The sequence below is a fragment of the Mus musculus genome, chromosome 8 (genome assembly GCF_000001635.26).
Source record: "Mus musculus strain C57BL/6J chromosome 8, GRCm38.p6 C57BL/6J".
Classification (NCBI taxonomy): domain Eukaryota; kingdom Metazoa; phylum Chordata; class Mammalia; order Rodentia; family Muridae; genus Mus; species Mus musculus.
The window spans coordinates 90,702,622-90,725,241 of NC_000074.6; the positions used below are offsets into that span (position 1 = coordinate 90,702,622).

Below are 22,620 nucleotides of genomic sequence, written 5' to 3' on the forward strand. Positions count from 1 at the left end.
CTCTTCTGTACTCTGGGCACTGTGCTCACATACACAACACACATAGGGCACATACATATACCCAGAATGAAAAACAGAAATAAAATCATTTTGACAGAATAGCGAAACATTAGAAAGCATGTGTGGTAATGGTAGATATGCAAAATGCTGTAACTGTTATGGAAGACTATGTGGTATTTCCTCAACTACCAAAAACAACCACTGCACAACCCAGGAATTCCACTTCTGAGTACAGAGACACATGCATTGAAACTAGGCTTCTAAAGAAATATCTGTATGCCAATCCACAACAGCTAAAAGATGCAAGCAACCCAAACGCCTAGCAGTATATGAATGGGCAAAGTATGCCATATACAGTAGAATACTACTCAGCCCTAAAAAGGAAAGAAACGGACATACGTTGCAATATAAACAAGCTTTGGGAACATTATCCTGGGTGAGATAAGCCATACTAAGAACAAATGATCATAATTGTACCATTTCACTTTGAGAGTATCTGGAGCCCCAAAGATTTTCAAAGATTCCTTTTCTAGGTAGGTCCAGCAAAAATGTTGCTGTCATCAGCACGTCGCCATCCTGTCCTAGATAACTTCTTAAGTGTACAGCACTTCATCCCCCCCCCACCCCCGCCACCCTGTAAGGTTGCGGAGTGTTTCTTACAGGAAACTGAAGCTCAGAAAAGTTAAGTAACTTGCCCAGCATCAATAATTGACGGAGTTTAGACCTTGGCCCACGTCCGCAGCTCCAAAGCTTAATGCAGTCAGGAAGTCTTCCTTTGCACGGCTGCATCCTAGGGGCTGAGCTGTGGGCGTGTGGAGGGAGGGCAGGAAAATGCAGGTGGAGAATATCTGTTGCTTTTGTTTTTCGGGAACTTCCACTGCAGAGCATCCCCTGCACCTGAGGACTGCCCATCCATGTGTGGTTTCAGGTGAATTAAACCAGACACGTGTGGCCGCCCCAGGGAACTCGTGGAAGGTCTTATTGTATTAGTCATTTTCCCTGTCATCTTGAATTAGTGTCATATTAGCTTAATGCAAGGCTAACATGATATAGAAATGTTAGCATATTACAGAACACTCAGTGTGTCAAGTAAGAACTTTATCACATTACTCTGATGTTTCAGAGAAGGTGGGAACGTGAGGGTGCCCATAAGACAGCGAATACCAAGTCCAAGCAGAAACAAGCAAAAGAAAAAGTATGGCGCTGGGATGGGAGAAGAGAGAGAGACCTATGAGGCTACCTGGTTCTAAGATAGCTGATCTACTAAAGATTAAGGGACAAGCTGACATTTCTTTTGAAACAGTCCCAAAAAGGATTGTCATTTCCATGAGGATATCCTCTCCACCAAATCTTACCTACGGGCAGCATATCTGAAGGGAGCCCGTGACAAAGGAATCTCATCTTTGACTCAAAATGATCAGCTCTTTAGTTCTTGTGTGGCACTGCAGCCTTGGGTGGTAGATTGCATCTCTTGCTGAGTCAATGACTGGGCTCTTATCTTGGGTTTGTTTACAGCTCTAGAGGTTCCATTGTGGAGTTTGGGGGGTTATCAAAGCCCTGCGTTTGCACATACAGCTATATGCACACAAATGGCTTTTTTTTCCTCAGAAAATTTCCTTAGATTCTTGCAAGTCAGGTCATTAAAAGCAGAACAGGGAGCCGGGCCTCCTGCACATGGTGGTAAGCTCAGCACCCGAGAAGCTGCAGCAGGAGGATCTCGGGTTTGAGACTAGCCTAGGCTACATAATGAGACACTGTCTCATGAACAAAACCTTATAGTAGATCAGGAAATATCAAGTTCAAGCAAGATAAGGGATGGCTGAGACCCTGAGTCCTAGCCCTAACCCTGCCACTGACTTGCTGGGCGACATGAGTCACTGCTGCTTTATGTGTGGATTGAGTGATTGTGTGGTAAACTTCTTGAGCTTTTGGTAAGGATTAATGCAATTGTGTTTGGAAAGAACTTCAAGAAAGATTATTTTTAAATCCCTTTTAAAACAAAACAAACAAACAAACAAACAAAAAACCTCAGTTATCAATTCTCCTTTGAAAATGTATTTTCAGCTTCCAAGGGGAGAAGCCCACGTGTGTTCTTGTGCACACCGCATTGATTCAGGATACCTGTGTCCCACCATTCCGTCCTCTCAGAAAGGAATCTCATTGGTCTATGGACTTGCTTGTCTCTTACAACAGTGAGCCCTTGGCTTCCTCCACCTCTGTTAACATGGTAATTTCAGTGAACCAAATCCCAGTGGAGTAACCCAGACTATGGTCCCAAAACATTATGGGCTACTTAAGCCAGAGAGACCAAGCCAGTGTCCGAGACACCAGTCTCAAGCCAGCAAGAAGGTCCGAAGAAAAGACCGTACAGCTCCACTATAAGTGAGCCTTTCCCCTTAATTAAAAATCTATTAGCAAATTTCCTGATAGGCTGCTGGTATTTACAAATATAAACTAATAGCTATTTATTTGGATGTTTATACTAAGGCTCAAAAATGAGTTTTTCCTTGTAGTGTGATAATTGTTCAGATGGCTTCCTGCTGATTTAATTACTTCAATTAACGAGGATTCTGCAAGAGTTTCCCTTGGCTTTGGTTTCTCTGTGCTGTTATCACTGGGGTCTCATTGATTGTAGCTCGAGGGCCAAGCAGTATCTGAACCACTCAGTCTCAAACACCAGCGCTGAGAGAGATGTAGTCAGTGGAGAGAGAAGAACACAGGAACCAAGCTGCCCGCCTTCCACAGCAGAGAGGCTTCTGGCCCGATTCCACTGTCCTCAGGCTTGTTTGGTTCAAAGGTGCGTGTGGCCACCCCCACCCCCACCCCGTTTTCACCTCTTGCCTCCATGATACCATTGATGAGCTACAAATGGTTAGGTGAAGCCCAATGGGACGACTGTATCCCAATGAGAACCCTGACCCCAGAACCTCGTGTCGTCTCAGACTCTTCTCTGACATGGCCGATACCTGAGGTGGATGCTTTTCAAGGAGAAGGCTTCATCTTGGCTCAGAGTCTCAGAGGTTCAGTCTGTGGACAGCTGGGTGAGACAGAACACTGTGGCAGTGAGTGTGTGGAGGTCTGCTGGGTAGGGTAGAACACTGTGGCAGTGGGTGGAGGCAGAACCGATCACCCTAGGACGGTGATAGAAGGGATCGCAGATCCAATATCAGTCATGCCCACATAGGTGGGCCCATCTCCCACAACTTCATGAACCTCCTGAAGCAGTTCCACCAACTGGGAACCAAGAATATCACAGGAGGCAATGGCAGACATTTCATATACGGGTCTGATGTCCTGGTAGCTGTAAAGTATATCTGCCAGTTCTGCAGCATGCCTTCCTTCAAGATAGCATCAAATTGTTCTCTCTCCCTCCCTCTCCTTGCCGTGTGTGTGTGTGTGTGTGTGTGTGTGTGTGTGTGTGCATGTATATGCGTGTATGTGTATGTGTGTGTTGTATGTATATGTGTATGTATGTGTGTATGTGTGTATATGTATATGTCTGTATGTGTATATGTGTGTGTTGTATGTATATGTATATGTGTGTTATATGTATATGTGTGTATGTTGTATGTGTATGTGTGTGTATGTGTGTATGTGTGTGTTGTATGTATATGTATATGTGTGTTATATGTATATGTGTGTATGTTGTATGTGTATGTGTGTGTATGTATATGTATATGTCTGTATGTGTATATGTGTGTGCTGTATGTATATGTATATGTGTGTTATATGCATATGTGTGTATGTTGTATGTGTATGTGTGTGTATGTGTGTATGTGTGTGTTGTATGTATATGTATATGTGTGTTATATGTATATGTGTGTATGTTGTATGTGTATGTGTGTGTATGTGTGTATGTGTGTGTTGTATGTATATGTATATGTGTGTTATATGTATATGTGTGTATGTTGTATGTGTATGTGTGTGTATGTGTGTGTGTGTAATGTGTTACATGAACTTAGCTTTAGTGTTGTGAGCTCTATAGACAGGCCCATATGACAAGGAACTAAGCTATCCTCCTTCTGGGAACGTTAGAGGTGAGCCCTTTGGATGCCATCTTCCAGGTCTAGTCAAACCCTCCAATGATAGAGCCAGGTCAGAACGTTTACTGCAGCGCCATGAGAAACCCAGAAAGTGAACTACTTACTCTCTTTCCATTAGCAAACCATGGCTAAGCTCATAGAATCTAGGGACCTTACAGTAACAACTCTACCTTCACAGTAGAAACATCCTCACACCAGAAATGGAGAAACACAGTGAACTAAAAGGAACCTTTTCAGAGAGTGCTGGTGACATATGAAAAAAAAATCATACAAGGTAATAGGAGAAATTATACAAGGAGCACAGGAGACGCTTCCTTGAGATGGGGCATCCCAACTGGGATGTAAAGATACATGATACCTGGCAAAGAGAACTCTGGCTTAGAGAGAAAAGCAAGAGCTAACTGAACAAGTTAGGAAACAGCCTGGTAGTTTTATATGCTGAGCAATGAGACAGCGCTGTGTAAAGTATGAGAAAGTGTTAGATGGAAGTATGCAAGGCCTCAAAGCCAACAGCTCTCTCGCCATGGGAGCTGGGAGGTCTCCAGGGGACTTTCAGTAGGGGCGGCCATCTGTTGCACATAGACGTGAAGAAAATAAGGAGCCAAGGAGTGAGTGTTCTGATCCGGGTTACAAACAACCAGGACGACAGTAGAGCTTGCAATCTGAGGTATTGATGAGTGTGTCAGAGCAAGTGTAAGTCCCACCTGTGAGTCTCAGGCCTTAGCCTGGGACAGTGTCAAAGGGAACAAAACCAGGTTTAGCATGGACCAAAAGACAATTGGTACATCGTATGTAAGATATGCTGTGTGAGCTGCAAAAAGTGACTCAATGTATGTCACTTCTTTGAAACCCACAACAATTCTGGGTTAATCTGGAGAGAGTGTGTGTCTTCCTTTTACCAATGAGGAAACCTGAGGCTCAGAAAAAGGCTATGGTCTGTGTGACATCACCAGCCAGGAAGAAGCCAAGCAGGTGCATAGACACAAAGGGCGATAGGGACAGTTATTTGTGTTGTTATTCCCTGCATGTTCAGCACCCTTGCCCATCAACACACTCCACCGCTGTGACAACCAGATGACTCCCAACCCCCATCACCCCGCCCCATGTGATTCAGCTTCCCATCGCTATAATGAAATGTCCGAGATCGTTAACATAAGAGAAGAGCTTTGCTCTGGCTCATGATCCTATTGCTTATCCTATTGGCTCTATTGCTTACAGTAAAGCAGCACAACCTGGCAGAAGCCCATGAGAGAGCAAAACTGATCACCTCATCAATCAGCGGCCAAAGGGAAAGAAGGAGAGGCCGTGGTTCCACTGCCCATTCGTGGACAAACCCCAGGGACCTCAGGACAAATCCCTAAGGCCCAAGTCCTATGTCCCTGTAATGCCACCCTATGGGCCAAGACATTAACACATGAGCCTTTAGGGCACATCATATATCCTGACTGCAGTATCCTTGGAGGGACATGCACACATGTGCACACATGTGCACGCACACATACACACATGCACATGCACACAGACACACACCACACATACCCCATCCCATATCATGCCACATACATGCACCACACATAGACACACACACATGCCACCCCACACCATACACACACACACACACACACACACACACACACACACACGAGTTGATATATTCATGGAAGACCTCCTTCCATCAAACACTTACTGAAGGCTGAAGAAATGGAAAAAGATCAGACCTACTATCTAACCTTGAAGACCTGTCAAGCAGGGAAGATGATTCATCCCTACAATACCTAGCAAGATGTTGTAGCTGGTTCCTAGGCCTGCTACAGGAAATCCTTCCCACGGACAAGAATCAAACAGGAATCTGACCCACAAAAGGACCCACTGTGCAGCAGAGGATTGTGGAACTTCGGGCAAGATATTAAAATATTCTCTTGGGCTGACCAAATTCTAAGCATTAGAGTTGATGAACGGCTTTATTGAATTTTGTGGATAAATATTTAAAGCTTTCCAGGGTTTGTGTAAATCACACCCAGCAGATGCACTTGCTCACAGCGCCATCTGCTGGTAGATTCCAGTGTTGTGCAGAGAAATTAAAAGGCATCCAACCCAGAATTGGGTCTGGTAGAGATAAGGCATTGCCGGGTTGTCCCACAACAGGAGACTCAGTGCAGGTTGATGTGAAGGCACCAATAATCAGAAGCTGCAGAGCTTCTGAGAGGAAAAAACTCTAGAACAGCCAGCAGACCAGGACGCTGGCAAGAGTGCTCATAGTCTCACAGTCTCAGGATGCACACTCCCAGGATGCATTGCCCCACTGATTATAACACCTGAACCATTACACTTGTCACATAAAAGGTACTGCACCGTCCTTTAAAAATTATGTTGGAGGCAAATATCCTTTAGTGTCTGTTCTATATGGTTCCTGGCTCCAGCTGTTAAATGTGCATACCTGGTTGGGAGTGAATATGGGAACCGTCAGGGGGAGACAACGAAAGAGGAGGAAGGGAGAGGGGGGAGAGGGAGGGGGGAGGGAGGGAGAGTAACTGTTTAAAGAAGGCGATCGTGGAAAGCTTTAGAACTAAACAGAAGGCAGACTCCTGCCAGGAGGAGGGGCAGCAGAGAAAAGGGAGGAGAAGAATTAGGGGAGAGTTGACCAAAATGAAATATGCATGAAGTCCCATGCAAAGCCTGTTGTTTGTAAGTTAACTTATACAGTAAAAAAAAAAAATATATATATATATATATATATATATACATATATAATAAAATGTTTTTAGAAAGAAGGAAAATATACTACCCAAAAGAATTACATAGGAGAAGCACATTTAATGGCATGAAAAGGGTTCAGATTTGACGTTGTAAAGCTTTCAAAGCAAAGGGGGGGGGAACAGACAGCACAATATTGACAACGTATCTGTAGTGGACAGAATATTGGACTGTTTTTGTAGTTCTGCTTCTAGATGTTTTCAAATTTTCACTAGTGTGTATGAACCACTTTTGCTGAGAAGAAAAAGATAACTACCCCAAGAGTGGATACCTCTGTCCTTCCACCAGCTGTGTGTGGCAGGTCACTTCCTGTGGCTGTACAGTCAGAGCAGAGGAAGTCAGGTCACATTGACAACAATGGCTACAGCAGCAATTCCCAGGGGAGTCCCTTCCTGCTGAACATAGCGAGGGTAAAGTGCCCAACACTGTGCCTGGCACGCAGTAAAAGTTGAGTTAATATGAACTATTATTATTCATAACATTATTACTACCAAGGTTAACCTTTCCTCAACTACACAGAACACTGCCTCATAGCCTAAGAAGAAAGATGAAAGCAATACATAGAAAATATCTAATCGTACTAGAGAGTTAGTGGTAAAGTCAGACAAGAAGTGGTACCCCGCAGGCTCCAATGCTAGGCAAGCTCTCCCTATCCACTCACTCTAACTCAACCAGGGGATATCCTCAGAGGGCTTTCACGGAGCCTAAAAGTAAGAACAAAAGCACATAGGGTCCCCAGAAATCTGTCCAGGATGACCAGGAAGCATCAAGAGTCCCCTCCCTCTCTTCCCACAATCCCCTCTTCTCCCTGTTTCAATGCGTCTTCAGTGACATTCTCACACTGACTCCCCTGTGCATGACAGCTAGCCAGCTCAGCTTCCGTCTCCCCAATCCAGGCTCCCGAGTGGAGAATGAGATCTGACGCGTTGTCGTGTTTCCACACCAGATCACCTATCCCTTGGCCCCCCGTGAGGTCAGTTACCGTGGATCAGACCCTCTGGTGCAACTGAGCTGGCCAAAGGCACTGGGTCACATGGTATAGAGTGTGCCACTGCGAGTATTCATCCAGGACTATGGTTTGGTCTCTGCACAGAAGAAGACATTGACCTTTTAGAATGGAACTTTCTAGAACAGAACTTACTGCTTTCTGATTGCTTTGCAAGGTTTCTTATTCATCCTCGTAGACCCTCCCTGTGTTTTATTAGTGTTTGATGCTTGACTGTGCTGGAGGAAAGTCTTTTTTTTTTCTGGAAGCAGATTAATGTCCTTAGTTATTTATCTGTTCGAGTGAAGATGCCACATCTGGTGTAGTAGCTGCTTCGTAGCTAAGGTTAGAGAACTCCATTGTCATCTACCAGAATCCATCTGGGTTCACAGAGGCCTGAGTTCTCCATTCATCAAAAATGAATGACAATGTAACTGGGGCCGCCAGCTCAGCACACTTAGCTTCTGCCAACTGGCATTTTCTTCCATTTCCTTAGCTGACTCTTTACCGTGCTGAAGATGCAGGGGCGGTGGCAGGAGAGGGTCTGCTTTTCACTTACATTTCCCCACTGTGGCAATTCTGACCCACAAGACAAGTAACACTCCAAGCTAGCCATGAAGACTGTCCATCCCATTACACACTTAAGAACTTCAGACGTGCCAGCCATGGTAAAGCCATTCTTAGCCAGCTTGATCTTCATAGTGATCAGGTGAGAGCCAGGATGGGCCGAGCTACATAGTGAGATCCTGCCAAAAAAAACAAACAAGCAAGAAACCAGAAAAGGGAGGGAAGAAAAAAAAAACAGGAGGAAGGGAGGGACAGAGAGAGAGAAAGAGAGATCGAGAGAGGGGAGGGAGGGAGGGAGGGAGGGAGGGAGGGAGGGAGGGAGGGAGGGAGGGAGGAAGAAGGAAGGAAGGAAGGAAGGAAGGAAGGAAGGAAGAGAGAGAGAGAGAGAGAGAGAGAGAAAGGAAGGAAGGAAGGAAGGAAGGAAGGAAGGAAGGAAGGAAGGAAGGAAGGAAGGAAGGAAGGAAGGAAGGAAGGAAGGAAGGAAGGAAGAGAGAGAAAGCATCAAATATAACTACCAGATGGGCCCACACACATCATGAAGCCACTATGAGTTGTACTGTAGTAGTGTAGCCAGGACTTCTTACCTGGCTCCTTTCCATTAACAGAGGGCCATAATGCCACTGTCAGCTAAGATCCATTGCCCACCAGTCACTGGAGTCCTGGGGCACCCTCTTACCACTCAGCACAGATCTACTCCTGTAGCTGGCTGAGTCTCCTTGAGGTGACTTGCACATGAAGCCTAGAGGAATCACTAGGCTTCATGTGTGTGTTTGTTTTGATGCTGCAAAGACATTCCTTCATTAGAACTGCATAAAGCCAGTTCTCACCTCCTATTTGAAAATTTGCTCACCTCTGGCAAAAGAAACAGGTAAGGAATGGTCCCTTTCTGTGGTAGTCGCTTGCCATCACTCTATCTCCTTTAATGTCTCTTGACTAAGACAGTCGGCTGGTTGTCTTCTCCCTGGGAACTGTAGTTTTCATAGTCACCTCAATGATTCTCTGAGGTAAACCTATTCTGTCATGATGCCACCTGAACTTGGCCCTGGCCTGGCGAGAAGCCACCACTGACCACATTTACAGTGATGCCGCCATCCCTTTCACCATCAAATGTGATTCCTTACTAATGAAGACCTCCTCCCACATCTTGGCACAAAGTCACCTGGTGCTGATTCTGGCCTCACTCTGAGTCCTTCCATCCTCTTCCCACCATTTCCACATAAGCTCCAACATTACCACCATTTACTTTGGGACTTCTTTTTCTGTGCCTCTAAAAAGTCACCATAGCAATTGGACCATGCCGTCTCCTGGGTCACTTCATCCTCATCTCTTCATCCTCTTCTCTTCCTCTCCTCTTCCTTACCTCTTAGCTTCTCGACATCACTATCACCCGTGTAGCCATTTCTTTTGCATTAAAATTCCTTCATTTTAAACAGAGGTGTTTCTGTTTTCCTGGTTAGTTTTAAATGATTCTCCATTCAAATCTCCAGATTAAACCTCCCTGAGGGAGGAAGCCATCTGCTCTCCATCTTTGAGGCGTATAACTAAGCACCTGACATTTAGCAAATGCTCAGTAGAAGTTTGATTAATTTACTGGACAATGTTTACATAGAGGATAATTTCTCTCCTTCCACATGTCTGCCATGTGTTTCATGAAAGGCAGTTCTTAACACAAACATAGTGACATGCCATCCTACTAGAGAAGAGCTAGGAGTCTCCCTATCTGCAGGAGAGGGCCTCTAAATGACTTTTGAAGACAATGAGCTGGCCAATCTCCTTCCATTAGAACTGTGTTTGGAAGTCAGCTTTGGTCTTTAGCAATCCTTAGACTGCTTCCCAGACAAAATTCCTGTCCAAAGTCCAGCCACACTACCCACAGTTCCCTCCTCATCTCCATTCCTCTGGCTGGTTTGTGATGCTTCCTTTCTGCCATCTAACCTTGAGCTGTGGAAGATGCAGGCCATTTCCTAACCTAAGAGGGGGAAACAGAAAGGATGCAAAGATGTCATTTGTCCCAAATCCCAAAGTCATGGTGAAGCCAGGACAAAAAATTAGCTTACTCGATTTCTGCCTGGTCTTTTTTTCTTCTGCCCTCCTGTCTGGAATCACTCAAAAGCGACTGCAGGTCTTTCTCTTCTACACCTGAGGAAATGGAAGCTTCGAGAAATAGCTTTGGGCTGGGCAATATATACTTCTTGAGTACTTAGTAATCAGACTTTCTTCTGGTGGCTGGATGTTGAGTGGTTAAAGGGGAAGGGAGAGAATGGAGCTTATAAAGTGAGGGTGGTTGGGGAGGGCTGAGGAATGCAAGAGGGGAATGAAGGGAAAGGGGGAAGAGGAAATGAGCAGCCTCTGCTCTCATATACTTCTAAATTAGAGCTCTGTCTTCCAACGTATCTTGAAAGTTCTGTGCATAAAATATAACACTGGGACCAGAAAAAAAAGAAATCAGTTTAATTCAGGACGTAATAGTGTATGACCCAAGGACCAGTTCCAACTCTCACGGGAGGGCGGAGGGGGGGGGGGGGCTGTATCTTTTAGAAGTTACAGAAAGTCAGTCTGGGAGAAAATGGCACAGACCCATATGGCCAAAGCCTACAATGCTTGCTCTCATCCATAACAGAAAAACACACTGGGAGTAAAAGTCACTTTCTTTAAAGCTCCAACCAAAGTACCCGAGAGAACAGCTTAAGGGAGAGTGGATTGTAGTGGCTCACACTTTCAGGGGATTCAGTGAACATTACAGAGGTAGGGAGTATGTGCTGGAGGTTGGTCTTAATTCTGGGTGGACAGTTGGACAGGAAGTATAGAGTCAGACAGTGATAGACAGAGATAAAGGATTCCCAAGCATCCTGAGACCCATCCTACACTTCCAGACCCTTTCAAATAGCATCACCAGCCAGGTACCAAACATTCACTGCATCAGCCTCTTGGGGAGCCCTTCATTTCCATAGTCACACCGATCTCTAGTCTAACCTTAAAGAGTTTGTGACTGAGTGGTGGTCTACATTTGCAATCTCAGTGCTTGGACAGCTAAGACAAAGAAGTGAAGTTTAAGCCCATCTAAGCTACAATGTCATTCCAGGTTAGCATGGACAACTTGGTGAGATCCTGTCCAAAAGGAAAAAAAAAGTGACAAAATAATTCATGAATGTCTGAAGACTCTGCCTTTTCTGGATGCATTTCCCTCCCATAGGCTCAGATACATCTTCTGTGTGGAGTGGGCCTCCAACGGAAAGCTTGAACTGTACTTACATGAATCCCACTTCATCCCTTCAGGAATGGTTCAGGGCATGATTCCATCTGACAACGGAGCTTTTGGAATCGATGGGAGAAGGAACGCTCTTCCTCTTCGGAGCTGGAAGGTAAGGATGTAAGCCTGGCAGCCCTGGGCTCCGTGAGGAGGATACAACTCGTGCTAAAGAGAAAAGCAGACTTAGTCTTCATCCCCGGACTCCCAGCCTAAAGCCTTCTTACAGGCTGGATGAGAGCACTGTCTGGGTCAATCATGTCAGTGATCCGAAAGAAATAATCAGGATGCCCACCTAAACCATGTGTTGTTCTGGTAACTGTCAAATAAACGACAGACCAATACCACTCAAGTCATTCATGTCTAACTAAAGTCCTGCACTCTTTGGCCAAGAGTTCTTCAGCCATCCTCCCTACAGGCGCCTGCACCCACCGCTCTACGCTCAGCTCCTAAGACTTTGACTACGTCAGATTCCACACGTAAGTACACTGTGTGTTCCTCTCTCTGTGACTAACTGACTACTTAAGAATGTCCTCCACATTCTTCCACGATATTGAACGGGACCAGATTTCCTTCTTTTAATGGCTGAATGCTGCTTTATCCTGTATATCTTACACATTCTATAACCATTAACGTGCCAGTGGCCATATGAGTTGATGTCATGTGGTCATTATGACAAATGCTGTAAGGTGACAGTGCTGCTCTCTTCGCCCACACTCTGATTTGGCTTCCTTTAGAAATGTACTTGGCAGTGCAATTACCAGTTCATATAATAATTATACTTTTAATTTTAAGAACCTACTATATTGTACATACAGATAGGAGCTAACAAAATACAAAACATACACCAGTAGAGAAAACAAAGACAAAAATTGATTCTAGGAGAAATTATATTATTATTATTATATGTTAAATGAAGCTCCAAGAAAAGGCATAAATAATGTCAGAAAATTTAAATGAGTCATTACTGCAGATCCTACATTGAAACAATCATAAAAGGTCATTATGAATAATTTTATGCCAATAAATGTAAGGAAAATTCAATTAAAATCAACAAACTCAAACAAAATCTGACATTTGAAGAGATATGATAGAAGGCTGGATAGTCATTTTTTTTGCTTTCTTTTTTTTTAATTTAATTTAATTTTTTCTTTACTTATTCACTTTACATCCCACTCACTGCCCCCCTCCCTGTCACACACACACACACAATCCTTCCCCCATCCCCTCTCTTCTTCTCTTCTGAGCTGGTAGGGGCCCCCTGGGTATACACACACACACACACACACTGGCGCTTCAACTCTCTGCGAGGCTAGATGCTTTCTCTCCCACTGAGGCCAGACGAGGCAGCCCAGCTAGAAGAACATAGCCCACTTGCAGTTTGCTTTCTTATACACACCCTAGGCACATGGTGGACTGGGCGCTCCACATCCATAAGGCCGAATGGTCTCAAGCATTTATATCCAGGTGATTTGCAGATGGAGCCTTTAGCTCAAACTGTAAAGTAAAAGTGAATGAGTAGCCTCTGGGTAATTGCTGGTACAGATATTTTTAATTTATTTATTTTATGTATATGAGTATACTGTAGCTATCTTCCAACACACCAGAAGAGGGCATTGGATGCCATTACAGGTGGTTATGAGCCACCACATGGTTGCTGGGAATTGAACTCAGGATCTAGCCAGTGCTCTTAACAGCTGAGCCATCTCTTCAGCCCTGGTACAAATATTTTGAATTGTCATATTTATTAACCCTAAGTGCTTTTATCTGAACATATGTCCCATGATTTGCCACATAACACACCTACTAGCTATTTATATTTCCTTTACAGACCCTTAATGTATTTGGGTTGTAACCCATGAACAAATTAAAAAGCATTCAGAATGTCCTAACTCAAAGGGTAGCGCTAAAAAGCGGTCTATCTATCTAATGCTGTTTTTTCTAAGCATATCAAATTGGCTCACTCTATAAGCACCTCCAAGGGAAACTTTTGGTCTTGGAGTTTTAAGGTCTGCTGTCGCTGCAATGTATAGTCAGACACATCTGCATGTCTATAGGCCCCTCTCAGTCATAGCACAAAAGTAGCCAAATTACTCTGATTTGAAATAATAGACCTACAGAAGTGCCTTCACTTCTGACAACAGCTACAAATTTGTGGAGATTCTCAACTCTACTCGTTTCAATAACTCTCCAGAAGGACAGGCAGCAGTTGCTGAAAATATTATTATGGCTTTGGTTACTAAAGGATACTAGAGAGTACAAGGTCTCCATTGTCTTCTGCTCTGGAGTCACTATGCTAAAAGGATTGCTACCCCAGTCTCAGAGTTTTCATTGCAGCCTTATTACATAAGCATGATAGATTGACTGACTGGTTGCCCAAGTGGTTGAACTCGGCCTCATGTCACCTGATACCACATGACCCAAACTTAAACTATAAAATCAATCACGGGGTGACCTTTCTGATGTGGCTATTGAGTATTCTTGACCCCAGTCTAAGATTCAACGTGGCCAGCACCCACTTAAAACAAAGACACTTCTATCTGGTTTAACACAAATTACCTCCCAGAAGGAAAGCAAAGCCAGGCATCTCTTTGGTCAAGGTCAAATTCTTTACTACCACCCAGTACAGACACGTAACTGGTAGTCACATAACTCAGGTTTTCTGGCGTCAGTTCTATCCATCCATTTATATGTAGAAAAGAACATATGCCAGGGACCTATCTCAACAAGGGACTGTAAAAGCCAGCAACCAAAAACACACAATAATGCCATCCCTGTGTTCCAGAGACTTGGTCAAAACTACCCCTGGACAGGCTCACTTGAAACCCCGGCTGAATTGCTGATGTAATTTCAGGGAAATAAAAACGTTAAGGCACACAGAAAGCTCACCCTGCCTCTCCCTATTAAATACAACTCTGTGCCTCTTTCTTTACCCCAGCAATCTATGCTGAGACCTGAAGAGATTTTTTTTTCTGTGCAATAAGCAGCCTGATGCCTTTGTTTTGTAGCTCACGCCTTTCAGAGGGGAAAAAAATAATAATAATTTCACATGTCTCTTCTATTTAAGTTGCTTGACAACCAGACTATCCAACCACAAAGAGATCGTGGGTGTCATAGAAACAAGCCTTAGGATTTTTCATAGTATGAGCCACACAATATCCTTCGGTAAAGTGGCCATTCACCTTATAAACAGCCAACTTTAAAAAAAAATCTGTATCTGTCAATGGTTACATATGCTCTGAAAGTGCTATTATAAGACTCTTTGAGCAGCAAATTCACTTTGTGAATTTCAAATATAATTTACTTGTAGGGTTTCTGGAGCATACCACAATACAGAGAAAGATACACTTTGCTGGTTTCCCTAACAGGTGGATTTGGGTTCCTTCTTCCTAAATGAAACAATAGTAACATTTAGTCCAGACGGCTTTGCAGTTATCACAGACTGGGGTTAATTGCATCCCGGTTCGCCAGAGTATCTTATATACAGAGACGACTAGATAAATAGTTGTTTATTGAATCGAATTTGTGCATGCTTTACTATACATCATGTTTAGGCTCCGAGAACTGGAGATAAGAGACTAACGACGTGCCTGAGGCGCTTAAAGTGAGTGCAGTTGTTCAATATCTAGGCATCTACATGAGAGTATCCTGATCTCTGCCACGAGTTCTGGTGAGGGGAAGCACATTTGATCAGTACTGATAACACCATGGAACGAGTCTCAGAGTCTCTGTCACTTTTTTTCCAAATCCGTGGTTACATATATATTCATCTTGTCAGATGGTATATAAATAGATGAGGTGAAACAACATGGCATTTGTTGTGCTTCAATTACTTTCTTGTATAATGTCAAGAAGTAAAAGCTAACAAACCATCACTTTCCTTGACATTTCCTCCCTCAAGTGACCAATGATGGATTTGCCTTTAAAAAGCATTCATCATTTTAAAGAAGGCTAGAGACAGTAGATTTCTTTGTGTTATTTTTTTCCCATTTTTTTAAGCCAGTGGTTAAATTGAAAAGTCCAGCTCTCCTGCGGATGGAAAGCAAACCTGGTTGATAAGATTACATGTTTCTAATCCTGGGGGAATGTTTGAAGTCATCCAAGTAGAGAGGGCATTTGCTGTCATAAATGGTCCAGAGATGGAACTGAATTCCCAAAGAGGCGAAAGGCCACCATCACCATCACACCCATCCCCCTCCCCTGCTTCCAGTCTCCATTCCCATTAAACAGCATACACTTTGCTTAGCAAATATCTTCATGTGGCCAGATCTGACATCCCAGCACAACTGTTAACAGAGCTGGCATCTGAGTCCGAGGGACATCGTTTCAAATATCGTCTCAGCCATTTATCAGCTCTCTGACCTTGCTCAAATTACTTAAGTTCTACACATCTGTTACTTTGTCTGTAAAATAGTGACAAGAAAATCTAATTCACAGTGCTGCTGCAAATGATAAAATTAAATGGCTTGCTAAAAAGGCTCAGTGTAGAAACTGCTAAAAAAAAAAATGATCTGTTATCAAGTATAGTGTGAGCCTATAAAGACCAGGTCACTGCCAGACGTTGCCATGACTTGAAGTCTTCAAACCAAACACAGAACCAGCCCTCTAGACACTCACTATTGGGGGAATGAATTAATGTACAAATACTGTTAGTCTAACTTAATTATCATCTATCTGCCTTAGATACTAGGGATCAGTGTATCAAAATGATAATTTTTGACCCCAATTATTGAGCTAAGTTATGTTACGATCTGCCTTAGATACTAGGGATAAGTATCAAAATAGTAATTTCTGACACCACTTATTGAGCTAAGGTATAAATTACCAAGAGGAAGCACCTCTGGTCCCGTGCATGTTGACTCATCTACCTGTCACAAGTACTTTAGGATAGACTTACTATCATCATCATTTCATAGATGAAGAAACTGAGGCATAGAGAGGTTAACTAGCTTGTCACGCCTCACACAGTGTTAGGCATTACAGTGTATTGCCAAAGAAAGAAATTATCCAGATAACAATAAGACATTTGTATTATATAATTAATCAGACATTTTTAAAGATGCTCATCACAATAGTTTTCCGGTATCTGGCATTTGCAGCAACCCTAAGAGAAACACAACCACCTTCACTTTCCAGAAAGAACTCAAAGCTTGAGTCAGTTGAAACAAATTATCCAACGTGTACATAGTTAGAAAGTGGTCAGCTAGGATTTAAACTCAGGATTCAAGCTGCCTGACTATAAAGTCATGTTTCTGTTTGTTTGTTTGTTTGTTTGTTTGTTTGTTTGTTTGTTTGTTTGTTTGAGACAGGGTTTCTCTGTGTAGTTCTGACTACACTGGAACTCACTCTGTAATCCAGGCTGGCCTTGAATCAGAGATCCACCTGTTTCTACCTCCCAAGTGCTGGGATGAAAGACAAGCACTGCCACACCCAGCCAAAGTCCTGGCTTTTAAGCTCTATGTGTTCTAACATAGGATCGTTTGAGAATAGACCTTGCATTTGGTCATGTTTATGGGCTCGGTGTGGTAGGGTTGACACATGTACACCAATACACTCCCCTTCACCCTGGATACTCATGGAGACTACATCTCCCATAGAAGCTGACTACCATCTCAGGATTGATTTCCAGCCAACGCTTAGAAAACAACACGTTTTTACTTCCAGATCTAGCCCCTAGACATTGTCCACAGCCATATCTTCATGTTCCATTTATTTCTCAGAATACAGAAGAGCACAATCAGTCTTTAGGATAGGTAGATCCCTAGATCACACACCGGGGACTAAACCCAGCCTCCACTTCTCTTTGTAAATAATGCTTTATTTGAACACAGCCACATTTATAATCCACACATGGGCTTTGCTGTTTCCACAGTGTAATGCCAACATCCAATACATGTGACAGACAAGATAATCCACAAAGAAGAAAATACTTATTGTCTAATATAACCCTGCTCCCAATTATATATTCTTGCTCTAGGGAATGCTGAGAGCCACAAGATTAAAGGAGCCTGGGTTCCTGGAAGAACAGTTACGGACAGCTTCCCTGTCAATATGAATACCCACCCTAGGTAGTTACTGAGCAAAAAAATAAATAAAACCTCAGTGTTGTGCTATTATGTTCCATGGTACATTTGTTAAAGCTGCTAACGTAGTATAACTTATTCACAAGTCCCTCAGTAGGGAAAAATTTCTTCCACACTCACTAAAAATTACCTCTTTCTGCATCCCAAAAACAATTCCTTTAACCTCATTGCTTCTCCATATCACGCAGCCCTTACCTTCGGGCTTTGAAAAGGAGTTGCCTCCTCCCTTCTTTGAGATTGCGATGATGTTGGTGCTGGCCTGAATGTCCTCCCTGAGAGCCCTAATTAGTAGCAGTGTTTTGAGAGGGTTTTTTTTTTAAGTTTGAGGTTTCAAAACTTTTAAAAAAATAGAATTACAGTACTTATCCAATAATTCTGACTATGCCGAGAAATAAGACTCTGCCAAGCACAAGGGGGGGAATGTATTTTGATTTGTATGTCCATATAGGGAATGCAATAAAGCACAGGCCTTTCAGAAGGGAAGAAAAAAATCCTTAGTAAAGGGAAAGAAGAGCCAAGAGCAGATTACTAACTGCTGCGGGGTTCAATATTGCAAAGTCCCTTTTTTCTTTCCCTATGCCACATTTTTAATGTCTCCGTGAGCTCAGTGTGCTGTGACTATCAATCACAGGAAACCACTGACATTGTAAAACTGCTTTTTAAGATATACAGAGTTTTCAAAGCCAAAGTTGTCTGAAGAATAAAAATCTTCAAAGATTGTATATTTTCAAAAGTATCTATTTGATACTCCAAGCTGAGTGATGGCCAGCTGTCCCTGCTCTGTAACTGCTTGACAGAATACATGAGTGACATTCTGTGGAAGACATTAAATACAGGAAACAAAAGCATCTTAGGAGGGTTGCCAGCTTTGCTGTGCTGTGACCTCAATGACTGTGTGTTCTAAAAACTCATACGCTGAAATCTTAATGCCCAATGTGATAGATATATCTAGATGAGGAGTTTTAAGGGAGTGCAGAGTCCACACAACTACAACACATGCCCACATGAGAAAAAAAAACCCACCCTACCCAAAGAAACTCACTTGCCAAGTGGAGACACAGACAGAAGTTAGACACATATGATCCAGAAGATCCAAGCATGCCAACACCCTGATTGCAGAATTCCACCCTCCAAACACATAGAAATAGATTTCTCTTATTTATAAGCTTCTTGGTCTCTAGTAATTTGTTATAGTATCACAAATGGACTAAGACAGGCTCTTCCATTTGTGGAAAGGAGAGTTCACATTATTGCTGAGGTTCTAGGAGTGGGAAAATTAGAATCAAATTGGTCTAGGAGTAGACAGTCCTTCAAAATGCTTAGCAGTCAGGAAATACTGATGTTTGAATATATATGTATATATATATATATGTACATATATATATATATGTATATATATATATATATATATATAGAGAGAGAGAGAGAGAGAGAGAGAGGGGAGAGAGAGATTATGACTACATATAGTTATATGAATATGAAGCCAATTCTAGAACTTTTGGAAATTTGCAACTTCTTCTAACTGGTTGAAGAAAACCACCACTAAGAAATAAACTCATTATGACCACCAAAGATTGACATCTCTAACAATCATTCTTTGTAGGGATGGGGGAGACAGACTCTCTCACAGAGATACACCAGCCTCTGCCTTCCTGAGTGCTTGGGTTAAAGGAGTGTGCCACCACACCTGGCCTCTGGCAATCATTCTGATATTCAACAAAAATGGATGTAGAATATGTCATGGTAATCACCATCTCATATATGCAAAACTCTCTAGAGATTCAAACAAAGTGACATCTTTCTGAGAGTCACCTTCTGACAGAAACATAGACAATAAGCAAACCAGTGCATCACAGATATTGAAACGGTGATAGTACACAGACCACAGTCTTGTGACAACATAATAAAAATAGAATTCAACCCAAGTAAGGTGGCAAACACCTGTAATCCCAGCACTCAGGGACTAAGGCAAGAGAATCACAAGTTCAAAGCCAGCCTGGGCTACATAGCTAGACATGTTTCAAAAACAATAAAATTCAATAAGGAGCTACATAGAAATCCTGGGAGATGGGGTAACTAGAAAGAGAACTTATCCAGTACAATGCTTGTGTGCAAGTATGAGGGCCTGCATTCAGTCCCCAGAACCTACATAAGAATGCCGGACACCATAGTACATCCTTGTAATCTCAGTAACAAAGGGTGTAAAGTAGTGGATCCCTGGGGCTTGCAGTCCAGCCTGACCCCGTCTCAAAAAAAAAAAAGAAAGAAAGAAACCAAGGTCTGTGTAGTTCAGTGGTCGTATGATTGCCTAGAAGAGCAGGATCCCAAGGCTGGAGACCTAGCATTATAGTGTGTGCGTGTGCGCTTGTGTGTGCATATGTGTGTCGGTGTCTCTCTGCATGTGTATGTATGTACATATGTATGTATATGTATGTATGTTGAAATGTCACCCAGGCTCCAGAGATGGCCACCCTCTGTTTAAGACACTCCCAGGAAGCTGAATAAGAGTAACCGGCGCTAAGACAGAAAGCTTGCTCAGCGGTGTGGGCACTGGCCTAATCGCTCTACTTGTTTTGACTGTTTTAATCCTCAAAAGACTTCTGTGTGGTTGGTATCCCATTTTCCAAATTTAGAAACTGTGCTGAAACACTGCAATAATCAGCAAGAACAGCAGAAGAAGAGAGCTCTCGGCTCATTTCCTAGGATTAGTGTAGCCGACGTGAGCAGCAGAACACTGCAAACAAGGGGGCTCCATGCCAGAGTCACTTACAAAAGTCCTAAACCGGGTATTAGTAAGCCAAATCCAGGAATAAACAAAATAGTTAGCATTACACCAAATAAGGCTTATCCCAGGAATACAAGGTTACTTTGTTGAAAAATCTATCAGCATAATTCATTGTATTAATAGATCCAACTGTATGAGCATGTTGATAAATGCAGGGGAGAAAGAACTCTTAATAACTTGGAATAGAAAGAAAGTTCCCTTGAGCTGGAAAAGTTCCCTGTCAAAAGTTTATAATAAACATAACGTTTAGAGCAAAGACATTACATACATATGAAAGAGTTACATACATGCAAAAGCATTACATATGTGTGAAGGCATTGCACATATGGATTGTATCACGTAGATGTGAAGGTCTTATGTACATGTGAAGATATGGCATATATGTGAAAGCATTACATGCATGTGAAGGCATTACATACATGTGTGAAGGTGTTACAAAAATGTGAAGGCATTACATACATGTTACAATGTTAAGGGGGGAAAAGATGTCTGTCACGCCCTCAAACCTCACATGCCACTGCAAGCTTTGCTAGTACAATGTGAAACCAAAACTTTAATATAGCATACAGAAAAGAATTAGAAGCCAGCCCCAAAGTGGGAGAAAATATTTATAAAAAATATATCTGCCATTTAAATACTAACCAGGCCTGACCGTGTTTAGCTTCTGGCATCAGACAAGCTTGGGAGTTAGGGTGGCCATAGCCAGTGAAATAGATGATGAAAGGCTATTCTCCAAAGAAAAGGGAGAAGGGGAGGTTAACTCAGTGTTACATGACCCCGGAGCAACAAAAACTAAAACAATGAGATACTACTGCACATGTCTTAAAATGCTCCAACTCCAAAATATTATCAACGCCAAACACTGGCCAAGTGGGACAATAGAAACATTCCATCATTACTGATTAGAACGAAAACTGGCTCATCCACTTTAGAGGAAGAACATTGTCATTTCTTTTAAAAAAAAAAGACAAAACAAAAAAATCATATAATCTTACCATATAATCCAGTCATCAGTGGACTGAAAACTTATTTTCACACTGAGACCTACACATGCATGTTTGTCGTGTCTGTATTTTTTTTACTGCTCAAACTCAGAAGCAACCAACATGGCCCTCAGTGGATGTACAGACTGATGGATAAGCTGTAGTACATCTAGGCAAAGGAACACTGTCAGGACTGAAAATGAAAAGAAATGGGCTACCTAACCACAAAAAAAAAAAGGCACAGAGGAGCCCTGAGTGCAAGCTAGCAAGTGAGAACGAAGCCAAGCTGAAGACTAGATGGTGTACAGTCTCAGCTGAAGAGTAATCACTGTATAACCTCAGCCAGGCCACACTCAAAGATAGAACTGGAAACAGTAGAAAGACTTGTGCTGAGGGGGTGGGAGGGTAGACAGAGCATAGTAGACTTTGAGGACAGTAAAACTACTCTGTATGGTTCTACTGGGTGATGCATATCACTACAAGTTTGGCCAAACCAAAGGAATATACAGGTGTGCCTTAATACAAAGTATCGACTTAGTGTGATAATATATCAGTGTGTCTCTTGAGGCCAGAATGCATGCAATGTGGACACAGGGAAATGTACAAACTCAACTATTGCAACCAATAAAATCCACTTGAACATAGCTAGGACAAAAAAAAAAACAAACTTATTCATGATATAATAATTATCAATGTAGGAAATCCAAGAGAATTCACAATCTATTTCTTAAAACTATCACAAAAATTTAATGATGATACTTAATACAGGGCCAATGAGATGTCCCAGTGGGTAATGGCACTTGCCATCAAGACTGGCCATCAGAACTTGATCAAATGGACCCAAGTGGTAGAAGGAGAAAACCAATTCCTATGTCATCCTTTGACCACCACACATGCACTATAGCAACACACACACACACAAATGTAATTTTGAAATTTTAGATAGAGATACTTGATGCATAGTGAATATGCATTTAAAAGCAATAGTTCTTCCAAGACTGTATGAACACACCAAAATGAAATGCAGTCATTTTCATGCTAATTTTGTTTAATAGAATTTTTTGTGATTAATATCATGAACATGTCTCAATGGTGATAAATCATTAAGAAGAAACTTGATTGGAAAATAGCCAAAGTATGTGAGTAGGCAGCTCAGGAAGAAATGGAAATGAA

The 22,620-nt window shown here is 42.5% G+C and overlaps 1 long non-coding RNA gene across 9 annotated transcripts in view; it reads right to left on the minus strand.

Annotated features, from left to right (window-relative positions):
* Nucleotides 1–6,837: 6,837 nt before the first annotated feature.
* Gm35850 overlaps nucleotides 6,838–22,620 on the minus strand; it is a 31,311-nt gene continuing 15,528 nt past the window's right edge. For 5 of the 9 annotated variants that reach the window (XR_879082.2, XR_001778618.1, XR_879083.2 and 2 more), the window contains 2 exons: nucleotides 12,996–13,093; nucleotides 8,776–11,764 (listed from right to left, as the gene is read on the minus strand). This is a non-coding gene — a long non-coding RNA (predicted gene, 35850). Of the gene's footprint in view, nucleotides 8,529–8,775; nucleotides 11,765–12,995; nucleotides 13,094–22,620 lie in introns of those variants that run through there. The other 4 variants (XR_387899.2, XR_879078.1, XR_879080.2 and 1 more) reach the window with 4 other exon arrangements.